Genomic DNA, 14,263 nt, shown 5'->3' with positions numbered 1-14,263 from the left:
GCTTAGTGGATTGCTACCTATATGGTAGCTTGGGGTTACCTTGTTTTTCCCAAGGGTATGACTATACATTTTTGGCTGCTTAACTTCAGGCCATGGCTCTGGCACCAGCTATCTGTTTCCGTGAGTCCCTTCTGAAGGATATCCATGTCCGATGCACTTTCCACTATGGCTTCAGTTTGCAGTCGCCTGCAAACTTTGTCAGCCAAAGTCCTCCCATGTTGGCCTGTACTTCTGAGATGTAGATGCCAAACAATAGGGGCCAAGGACCGAACCCTGTGGACACCACTTGTGACCGCTTGGAGTCTGACATAGCCAGCAACTCTAACCCTGTGGGTTCTGTCCTTAAGCCAGTTTGCAACCCATCTTGTGACATATGGGTTTACATGTATGGATGATTCTTTTCTATGTACGCATGATTCTATTCTTTGTATGCATGATTCTATTCTATGTATGGATGATTCTATTCTATGTATGGATGATTCTATTCTATGTACGGATGATTCTTTTCTATGTATGGATGATTCTATTCTATGTATGGATGATTCTATTCTATGTATGGATGATTCTATTCTATGTACGGATGATTCTATTCTATGTATGGATGATTCTATTCTATGTACGGATGATTCTATTCTATGTATGGATGATTCTATTCTATGTATGCATGATTCTATTCTATGTATGGATGATTCTATTCTATGTACGCATGATTCTATTCTATGTACGGATGATTCTATTCTATGTAAGGATGATTCTATTCTATGTATGGATGATTCTATTCTATGTACGGATGATTCTATTCTATGTACGGATGATTCTATTCTATGTACGTATGATTCTATTCTATGTACGGATGATTCTATTCTATGTACGGATGATTCTATTCTATGTATGCATGATTCTATTCTATGTATGGATGATTCTATTCTATGTATGCATGATTCTATTCTATGCATGATTCTATTCTATGTTCAGATGATTCTATTCTATGTACGGATGATTCTTTTCTATGTATGCATGATTCTAGTCTTTGTGTGCATGATTATATTCTATGCACGGATGATTCTATTCTATGTACAGATGATTTTATTCTATGTATGCATGATTCTATTCTAGGTACGCATGATTCTATTCTATGTACGGATGATTCTATTCTATGTATGGATGATTCTATTCTATGTACGCATGATTCTATTCTATGTATGGATGATTCTATTCTATGTATGGATGATTCTATTCTATGTATGGATGATTCTATTCTATGTACAGATGATTCTATTCTATGTATGCATGATTCTATTCTATGTACGCATGATTCTATTCTATGTACGGATGATTCTATTCTATGTATGGATGATTCTATTCTATGTATGGATGATTCTATTCTATGTATGGATGATTCTATTCTATGTATGCATGATTCTATTCTATGTACGGATGATTCTATTCTATGTATGGATGATTCTATTCTATGTACGGATGATTCTATTCTATGTATGCATGATTCTATTCTATGTATGGATGATTCTATTCTATGTATGGATGATTCTATTCTATGTACAGATGATTCTATTCTATGTATGCATGATTCTATTCTATGTACACATGATTCTATTCTATGTACGGATGATTCTATTCTATGTACGGATGATTCTATTCTATGTATGCATGATTCTATTCTATGTATGGATGATTCTATTCTATGTACGGATGATTCTATTCTATGTATGCATGATTCTATTCTATGTATGGATGATTCTATTCTATGTATGCATGATTCTATTCTATGTATGGATGATTCTATTCTATGTATGCATGATTCTATTCTATGTATGGATGATTCTATTCTATGTATGCATGATTCTATTCTATGTACGGATGATTCTATTCTATGTATGCATGATTCTATTCTATGTATGGATGATTCTATTCTATGTACACATGATTTTATTCTATGTACGGATGATTCTATTCTATGTATGCATGATTCTATTCTATGTATGGATGATTCTATTCTATGTATGGATGATTCTATTCTATGTATGGATGATTCTATTCTATGTATGCATGATTCTATTCTATGTACGGATGATTCTATTCTATGTATGCATGATTCTATTCTATGTATGGATGATTCTATTCTATGTATGGATGATTCTATTCTATGTATGGATGATTCTATTCTATGTATGCATGATTCTATTCTATGTACGGATGATTCTATTCTATGTACAGATGATTCTATTCTATGTATGGATGATTCTATTCTATGTACGCATGATTCTATTCTATGTACGGATGATTCTATTCTATGTATGGATGATTCTATTCTATGTATGGATGATTCTATTCTATGTACGGATGATTCTATTCTATGTACGGATGATTCTATTCTATGTACGGATGATTCTATTCTATGTATGCATGATTCTATTCTATGTATGGATGATTCTATTCTATGTATGGATGATTCTATTCTATGTATGGATGATTCTATTCTATGTATGGATGATTCTATTCTATGTATGCATGATTCTATTCTATGTATGGATGATTCTATTCTATGTACGGATGATTCTATTCTATGTACGCATGATTCTATTCTATGTATGCATGATTCTATTCTATGTATGGATGATTCTATTCTATGTACGCATGATTCTATTCTATGTACAGATGATTCTATTCTATGTACGGATGATTCTTTTCTATGTATGCATGATTCTATTCTATGTACGGATGATTCTATTCTATGTACGGATGATTCTATTCTATGTATGGATGATTCTATTCTATGTATGGATGATTCTATTCTATGTATGGATGATTCTATTCTATGTACGTATGATTCTATTCTATGTATGGATGATTCTATTCTATGTATGGATGATTCTATTCTATGTACGGATGATTCTATTCTATGTACAGATGATTCTATTCTATGTATGGATGATTCTATTCTATGTATGGATGATTCTATTCTATGTACGGATGATTCTATTCTATGTATGCATGATTCTATTCTATGTACGGATGATTCTATTCTATGTATGGATGATTCTATTCTATGTATGGATGATTCTATTCTATGTATGCATGATTCTATTCTATGTATGGATGATTCTATTCTATGTATGGATGATTCTATTCTATGTATGGATGATTCTATTCTATGTATGCATGATTCTATTCTATGTACGGATGATTCTATTCTATGTACGGATGATTCTACTCTATGTATGGATGATTCTATTCTATGTATGCATGATTCTATTCTATGTATGGATGATTCTATTCTATGTACGGATGATTCTTTTCTATGTATGCATGATTCTATTCTATATACGCATGATTCTATTCCATGCATAGATGATTCTATTCTATGTACAGATGATTCTATTCTATGTACGGATGATTCTATTCTATGTATGGATGATTCTATTCTATGTACGCATGATTCTATTCTATGTATGGATGATTCTATTCTATGTACGGATGATTCTATTCTATGTACGGATGATTCTATTCTATGTATGGATGATTCTATTCTATGTATGGATGATTCTATTCTATGTATGGATGATTCTATTCTATGTATGCATGATTCTATTCTATGTATGGATGATTCTATTCTATGTACGGATGATTCTATTCTATGTATGCATGATTCTATTCTATGTATGCATGATTCTATTCTATGTATGGATGATTCTATTCTATGTATGGATGATTCTATTCTATGTACGGATGATTCTATTCTATGTATGCATGATTCTATTCTATGTACGGATGATTCTATTCTATGTATGGATGATTCTATTCTATGTATGCATGATTCTATTCTATGTATGGATGATTCTATTCTATGTACAGATGATTCTATTCTATGTATGCATGATTCTATTCTATGTATGGATGATTCTATTCTATGTATGGATGATTCTATTCTATGTATGCATGATTCTATTCTATGTATGGATGATTCTATTCTATGTACGGATGATTCTACTATATGTATGGATGATTCTATTCTATGTATGCATGATTCTATTCTATGTACGGATGATTCTATTCTATGTATGCATGATTCTATTCTATGTATGCATGATTCTATTCTATGTATGCATGATTCTATTCTATGTACGGATGATTCTATTCTATGTACAGATGATTCTATTCTATGTATGGATGATTCTATTCTATGTACGCATGATTCTATTCTATGTATGGATGATTCTATTCTATGTATGGATGATTCTATTCTATGTATGCATGATTCTATTCTATGTACGGATGATTCTATTCTATGTACGGATGATTCTATTCTATGTATGCATGATTCTATTCTATGTATGCATGATTCTATTCTATGTATGGATGATTCTATTCTATGTACAGATGATTCTATTCTATGTACGGATGATTCTATTCTATGTATGGATGATTCTATTCTATGTACAGATGATTCTATTCTATGTATGGATGATTCTATTCTATGTACGGATGATTCTATTCTTTGTATGGATGATTCTATTCTATGTATGGATGATTCTATTCTCTGTACGGATGATTCTATTCTATGTATGGATGATTCTATTCTATGTATGGATGATTCTATTCTATGTATGGATGATTCTATTCTATGTACGGATGATTCTATTCTATGTACGGATGATTCTATTCTATGTATGGATGATTCTATTCTATGTATGCATGATTCTATTCTATGTATGGATGATTCTATTCTATGTACGGATGATTCTATTCTATGTATGGATGATTCTATTCTATGTATGCATGATTCTATTCTATGTATGGATGATTCTATTCTATGTACACATGATTCTATTCTATGTACGGATGATTCTATTCTATGTACGGATGATTCTATTCTATGTATGGATGATTCTATTCTATGTATGGATGATTCTATTCTATGTATGGATGATTCTATTCTATGTATGCATGATTCTATTCTATGTATGGATGATTCTATTCTATGTACGGATGATTCTATTCTATGTAAGCATGATTCTATTCTATGTACGCATGATTCTATTCTATGTACGGATGATTCTATTCTATGTACGGATGATTCTATTCTATGTATGGATGATTCTATTCTATGTACGGATGATTCTATTCTATGTATGGATGATTCTATTCTATGTACGGATGATTCTACTCTATGTATGGATGATTCTATTCTATGTATGCATGATTCTATTCTATGTATGGATGATTCTATTCTATGTATGGATGATTCTATTCTATGTATGCATGATTCTATTCTATGTACGGATGATTCTATTCTATGTAAGGATGATTCTATTCTATGTTTGCATGATTCTATTCTAGGTACGCATGATTCTATTCTATGTACGGATGATTCTATTCTATGTATGGATGATTCTATTCTATGTACGGATGATTCTATTCTATGTATGCATGATTCTATTCTATGTACACATGATTCTATTCTATGTACGGATGATTCTATTCTATGTACAGATGATTCTATTCTATGTACGCATGATTCTATTCTATGTATGCATGATTCTATTCTATGTACGGATGATTCTATTCTATGTATGGATGATTCTATTCTATGTATGCATGATTCTATTCTATGTACGGATGATTCTATTCTATGTATGCATGATTCTATTCTATGTATGCATGATTCTATTCTATGTATGGATGATTCTATTCTATGTATGGATGATTCTATTCTATGTACGGATGATTCTATTCTAGGTATGCATGATTCTATTCTATGTACGGATGATTCTATTCTATGTACACATGATTCTATTCTATTTACCCATGATTTTATTCTATGTACGAATTATTCTATTCTATGTCTGGATGATTCTATTCTATGTATGCATGTTGCTATTTTATGTATGGATGATTCTTTTCTATGTATGCATGATTCTATTCTATGTACGGATGATTCTATTCTATGTACGGATGATTCTATTCTATGTACGCATGATTCTATTCTATGTACGGATGATTCTATTCTATGTATGCATGATTCTATTCTATGTATGGATGATTCTATTCTATGTATGGATGATTCTATTCTATGTACGGATGATTCTATTCTATGTATGCATGATTCTATTCTATGTACGGATGATTCTATTCTATGTACAGATGATTCTATTCTATGTACGGATGATTCTATTCTATGTGTGCATGATTCTATTCTATGTATGGATGATTCTATTCTATGTATGGATGATTCTATTCTATGTATGGATGATTCTATTCTATGTATGGATGATTCTATTCTATGTATGGATGATTCTATTCTATGTACGGATGATTCTATTCTATGTACGGATGATTCTATTCTATGTACGGATGATTCTATTCTATGTATGCATGATTCTATTCTATGTATGGATGATTCTATTCTATGTATGGATGATTCTATTCTATGTATGCATGATTCTATTCTATGTATGCATGATTCTATTCTATGTATGGATGATTCTATTCTATGTACGGATGATTCTATTCTATGTACAGATGATTCTATTCTATGTATGGATGATTCTATTCTATGTACACATGATTCTATTCTATGTATGGATGATTCTATTCTATGTATGCATGATTCTATTCTATGTATGGATGATTCTATTCTATGTACGGATGATTCTATTCTATGTACGGATGATTCTATTCTATGTATGGATGATTCTATTCTATGTATGGATGATTCTATTCTATGTACGGATGATTCTATTCTATGTATGGATGATTCTATTCTATGTATGGATGATTCTATTCTATGTACGGATGATTCTATTCTATGTATGGATGATTCTATTCTATGTACAGATGATTCTATTCTATGTACGGATGATTCTATTCTATGTACGGATGATTCTATTCTATGTACAGATGATTCTATTCTATGTATGCATGATTCTATTCTATGTATGCATGATTCTATTCTATGTATGCATAATTCTATTCTATGTACGGATGATTCTTTTCTAGGTATGCATGATTCTATTCTATGTACCGATGATTCTATTCTATGTATGCATGATTCTATTCTATGTACGGATGATTCTATTCTATGTATGGATGATTCTATTCTATGTATGCATGATTCTATTCTATGTACGGATGATTCTATTCTATGTATGCATGATTCTATTCTATGTACGCATGATTCTATTCTATGTACGGATGATTCTATTCTATGTATGGATGATTCTATTCTATGTACAGATGATTCTATTCTATGTATGGATGATTCTATTCTATGTACGGATGATTCTATTCTATGTACGGATGATTCTATTCTATGTACAGATGATTCTATTCTATGTATGGATGATTCTATTCTATGTACGCATGATTCTATTCTATGTATGGATGATTCTATTCTATGTATGGATGATTCTATTCTATGTATGGATGATTCTATTCTATGTATGCATGATTCTATTCTATGTACGGATGATTCTATTCTATGTATGGATGATTCTATTCTATGTACGGATGATTCTATTCTATGTATGCATGATTCTATTCTATGTATGCATGATTCTATTCTATGTATGGATGATTCTATTCTATGTACGGATGATTCTATTCTATGTATGCATGATTCTATTCTATGTACGGATGATTCTATTCTATGTATGGATGATTCTATTCTATGTCTGCATGATTCTATTCTATGTACACATGATTCTATTCTATGTACGGATGATTCTATTCTATGTATGGATGATTCTATTCTATGTACGGATGATTCTATTCTATGTATGGATGATTCTATTCTATGTATGCATGATTCTATTCTATGTATGCATGATTCTATTCTATGTATGGATGATTCTATTCTATGTACAGATGATTCTATTCTATGTACGGATGATTCTATTCTATGTATGGATGATTCTATTCTATGTATGGATGATTCTATTCTATGTACAGATGATTCTATTCTATGTATGGATGATTCTATTCTATGTACGCATGATTCTATTCTATGTACGGATGATTCTATTCTATGTATGGATGATTCTATTCTATGTATGGATGATTCTATTCTATGTATGGATGATTCTATTCTATGTATGCATGATTCTATTCTATGTACGGATGATTCTATTCTATGTATGCATGATTCTATTCTATGTATGGATGATTCTATTCTATGTACGGATGATTCTATTCTATGTACGGATGATTCTATTCTATGTACGGATGATTCTATTCTATGTATGGATGATTCTATTCTATGTACGGATGATTCTATTCTATGTGCAGATGATTCTATTCTATGTAAGGATGATTCTATTCTATGTATGGATGATTCTATTCTATGTATGGATGATTCTATTCTATGTACGGATGATTCTATTCTATGTACGGATGATTCTATTCTATGTATGGATGATTCTATTCTATGTATGGATGATTCTATTCTATGTACGCATGATTCTATTCTATGTACAGATGATTCTATTCTATGTACGGATGATTCTATTCTATGTACGGATGATTCTATTCTATGTACGGATGATTCTATTCTATGTATGCATGATTCTATTCTATGTATGCATGATTCTATTCTATGTACACATGATTCTATTCTATGTATGGATGATTCTATTCTATGTATGGATGATTCTATTCTATGTACGCATGATTCTATTCTATGTATGCATGATTCTATTCTATGTACGGATGATTCTATTCTATGTATGGATGATTCTATTCTATGTATGCATGATTCTATTCTATGTACGGATGATTCTATTCTATGTATGCATGATTCTATTCTATGTATGCATGATTCTATTCTATGTATGCATGATTCTATTCTATGTATGGATGATTCTATTCTATGTACAGATGATTCTATTCTATGTATGGATGATTCTATTCTATGTACGGATGATTCTATTCTATGTATGGATGATTCTATTCTATGTATGGATGATTCTATTCTATGTATGCATGATTCTATTCTATGTACGGATGATTCTATTCTATGTACGGATGATTCTATTCTATGTATGCATGATTCTATTCTATGTATGCATGATTCTATTCTATGTATGGATGATTCTATTCTATGTACGGATGATTCTATTCTATGTACGGATGATTCTATTCTATGTACGGATGATTCTATTCTATGTACAGATGATTCTATTCTATGTATGGATGATTCTATTCTATGTATGCATGATTCTATTCTATGTACGGATGATTCTATTCTATGTACGCATGATTCTATTCTATGTATGGATGATTCTATTCTATGTACGCATGATTCTATTCTATGTACAGATGATTCTATTCTATGTACGGATGATTCTATTCTATGTACGGATGATTCTATGTACGTATGATTCTTTTCTATGTAGGCATGATTCTATTCATTGTATGCATGATTCTATTCTATTTATGGATGATTCTATTCTATGTATGCATGACTCTATTCTATGTACGGATGATTCTATTCTATGTATGGATGATTCTACTCTATGTATGGATGATTCTTTTCTATGTATGCATGATTCTATTCTATGTAAGCATGATTCTATTCTATGTACGCATGATTATTTTCTATGTACGGATGATTCTATTCTATGTATGGATGATTCTACTCTATGTACAGATGATTCTTTTCTATGTATGCATGATTCTATTCCATGGATGATTCTATTCTATGTATGGATGATTCTACTCTATGTACGGATGATTCTTTTCTATGTATGCATGATTCTATTCCATGTAAGGATGATTCTATTCTATGTACGCATGACTGTATTCTTTGTATGGATGATTCTACTCTATGTATGCATGATTCTATTCTATGTACGGATGATTCTATTCTATGTATGGATGATTCTATTCTATGTACGCATGATTCTATTCTATGCACACATGATTCTATTCTATGCATGATTCTATTCTATGTACGCATGATTCTTTTCTAAGTATGGATGATTCTATTCTATGTACGGATGATTCTATTCTATGTAAGGATGATTCTATTCTATGTATGGATGATTCTACTCTATGTATGGATGATTCTATTCTATGTACGGATGATTCTATTCTATGTATGCATGATTCTATTCTATGTATGGATGATTCTATTCTATGTATGGATGATTCTATTCTATGTATGCATGATTCTATTCTATGTACGGATGATTCTATTCTATGTATGGATGATTCTATTCTATGTATGGATGATTCTATTCTATGTACGGATGATTCTATTCTATGTACGCATGATTCTATTCTATGTATGGATGATTCTATTCTATGTATGGAAGATTCTACTCTATGTACGGATGACTCTATTCTATGTATGGACGATTCTACTCTATGTACGCATGATTCTATTCTATGTATGGATGATTCTATTCTATGTACGGATGATTCTATTCTATGTATGCATGATTCTATTCTATGTATGGATGATTCTATTCTATGTACGGATGATTCTATTCTATGTACGGATGATTCTATTCTATGTATGCATGATTCTATTCTATGTACGGATGATTCTATTCTATGTATGCATGATTCTATTCTATGTATGGATGATTCTATTCTATGTACGGATGATTCTATTCTATGTATGGATGATTCTATTCTATGTATGCATGATTCTATTCTATGTACGGATGATTCTATTCTATGTACGGATGATTCTATTCTATGTATGGATGATTCTATTCTATGTATGCATGATTCTATTCTATGTATGGATGATTCTATTCTATGTACGGATGATTCTATTCTATGTATGGATGATTCTATTCTATGTACAGATGATTCTATTCTATGTATGCATGATTCTATTCTATGTACGGATGATTCTATTCTATGTACGGATGATTCTATTCTATGTATGCATGATTCTATTCTATGTATGGATGATTCTATTCTATGTACGGATGATTCTATTCTATGTATGCATGATTCTATTCTATGTACGGATGATTCTATTCTATGTATGGATGATTCTATTCTATGTACGCATGATTCTATTCTATGTATGCATGATTCTATTCTATGTATGGATGATTCTATTCTATGTATGGATGATTCTATTCTATGTACGGATGATTCTATTCTATGTACGGATGATTCTATTCTATGTACACATGATTCTATTCTATGTATGGATGATTCTATTCTATGTACGGATGATTCTATTCTATGTACGCATGATTCTATTCTATGTATGCATGATTCTATTCTATGTACGGATGATTCTATTCTATGTATGCATGATTCTATTCTATGTATGCATGATTCTATTCTATGTACGGATGATTCTATTCTATGTATGCATGATTCTATTCTATGTATGCATGATTCTATTCTATGTATGGATGATTCTATTCTATGTATGGATGATTCTATTCTATGTACGGATGATTCTATTCTATGTACGGATGATTCTATTCTATGTACGGATGATTCTATTCTATGTACGCATGATTCTATTCTATGTATGCATGATTCTATTCTATGTATGGATGATTCTATTCTATGTATGGATGATTCTATTCTATGTATGGATGATTCTATTCTATGTACGGATGATTCTATTCTATGTATGCATGATTCTATTCTATGTACGGATGATTCTATTCTATGTATGCATGATTCTATTCTATGTATGGATGATTCTATTCTATGTACGGATGATTCTATTCTATGTATGGATGATTCTATTCTATGTATGCATGATTCTATTCTATGTATGGATGATTCTATTCTATGTACGGATGATTCTATTCTATGTATGCATGATTCTATTCTATGTACGGATGATTCTATTCTATGTATGGATGATTCTATTCTATGTATGGATGATTCTATTCTATGTATGGATGATTCTATTCTATGTACGGATGATTCTATTCTATGTATGGATGATTCTATTCTATGTATGGATGATTCTATTCTATGTATGCATGATTCTATTCTATGTACGGATGATTCTATTCTATGTATGGATGATTCTATTCTATGTACGCATGATTCTATTCTATGTACGGATGATTCTATTCTATGTACGCATGATTCTATTCTATGTACGCATGATTGTATTTTATGTACGGATGATTCTATTCTATGTATGCCTGATTCTATTCTATGTACAGATGATTCTATTCTATGTATGGATGATTCTATTCTATGTACAGATGATTCTATTCTATGTACGCATGATTCTATTCTATGTACGCATGATTCTATTCTATGTATGGATGATTCTATTCTATGTATGGATGATTCTATTCTATGTATGGATGATTCTATTCTATGTATGGATGATTCTATTCTATGTACGTATGATTCTATTCTATGTTTGGATGATTCTATTCTATGTACGCATGATTCTATTCTATGTACAGATGATTCTATTCTATGTACGGATGATTCTATTCTATGTATGCATGATTCTATTCTATGTATGGATGATTCTATTCTATGTACGGATGATTCTATTCTATGTACAGATGATTCTATTCTATGTATGCATGATTCTATTCTATGTATGGATGATTCTATTCTATGTATGGATGATTCTATTCTATGTTTGCATGATTCTATTCTATGTATGCATGATTCTATTCTATGTATGCATGATTCTATTCTATGTATGGATGATTCTATTCTATGTATGGATGATTCTATTCTATGTATGCATGATTCTATTCTATGTATGCATGATTCTATTCTATGTACGGATGATTCTATTCTATGTATGGATGATTCTATTCTATGTATGCATGATTCTATTCTATGTACGGATGATTCTATTCTATGTATGGATGATTCTATTCTATGTATGCATGATTCTATTCTATGTACGGATGATTCTATTCTATGTATGGATGATTCTATTCTATGTACAGATGATTCTATTCTATGTATGGATGATTCTATTCTATGTACGGATGATTCTATTCTATGTACGGATGATTCTATTCTATGTATGGATGATTCTATTCTATGTATGGATGATTCTATTCTATGTACGGATGATTCTATTCTATGTATGGATGATTCTATTCTATGTATGCATGATTCTATTCTATGTATGGATGATTCTATTCTATGTATGCATGATTCTATTCTATGTACGGATGATTCTATTCTATGTATGCATGATTCTATTCTATGTACGCATGATTCTATTCTATGTATGGATGATTCTATTCTATGTACGCATGATTCTATTCTATGTATGGATGATTCTATTCTATGTACGGATGATTCTATTCTATGTATGCATGATTCTATTCTATGTACGGATGATTCTATTCTATGTATGGATGATTCTATTCTATGTATGGATGATTCTATTCTATGTACGGATGATTCTATTCTATGTATGCATGATTCTATTCTATGTATGGATGATTCTATTCTATGTATGGATGATTCTATTCTATGTACGCATGATTCTATTCTATGTATGCATGATTCTATTCTATGTATGGATGATTCTATTCTATGTATGGATGATTCTATTCTATGTATGCATGATTCTATTCTATGTACGGATGATTCTATTCTATGTATGGATGATTCTATTCTATGTACGGATGATTCTATTCTATGTACGGATGATTCTATTCTATGTACGGATGATTCTATTCTATGTATGGATGATTCTATTCTATGTACGCATGATCCTATTCTATATACGCATGATTCTATTCTGTGCATAGATGATTCTATTCTATGTACGGATGATTCTATTCTATGTACGGATGATTCTATTCTATGTACGGATGATTCTATTCTATGTACGCATGATTCTATTCTATGTGCGGATGATTCTATTCTATGTACGGATGATTCTATTCTATGTACGGATGATTCTATTCTATGTACAGATGATTCTATTCTATGTATGCATGATTCTATTCTATGTATGGATGATTCTATTCTATGTATGGATGATTCTATTCTATGTATGCATGATTCTATTCTATGTATGGATGATTCTATTCTATGTACGGATGATTCTATTCTATGTACGGATGATTCTATTCTATGTACGGATGATTCTATTCTATGTATGGATGATTCTATTCTATGTACGGATGATTCTATTCTATGTATGCATGATTCTATTCTATGTATGGATGATTCTATTCTATGTATGGATGATTCTATTCTATGTATGGATGATTCTATTCTATGTATGGATGATTCTATTCTATGTATGGATGATTCT

Source organism: Protopterus annectens, chromosome 4.part0 (assembly GCF_019279795.1).
Source record: "Protopterus annectens isolate FY-2018-M chromosome 4.part0, PAN1.0, whole genome shotgun sequence".
NCBI classification, from domain to species: domain Eukaryota; kingdom Metazoa; phylum Chordata; order Ceratodontiformes; family Protopteridae; genus Protopterus; species Protopterus annectens.
This window is presented reverse-complemented; position numbering follows the sequence as displayed.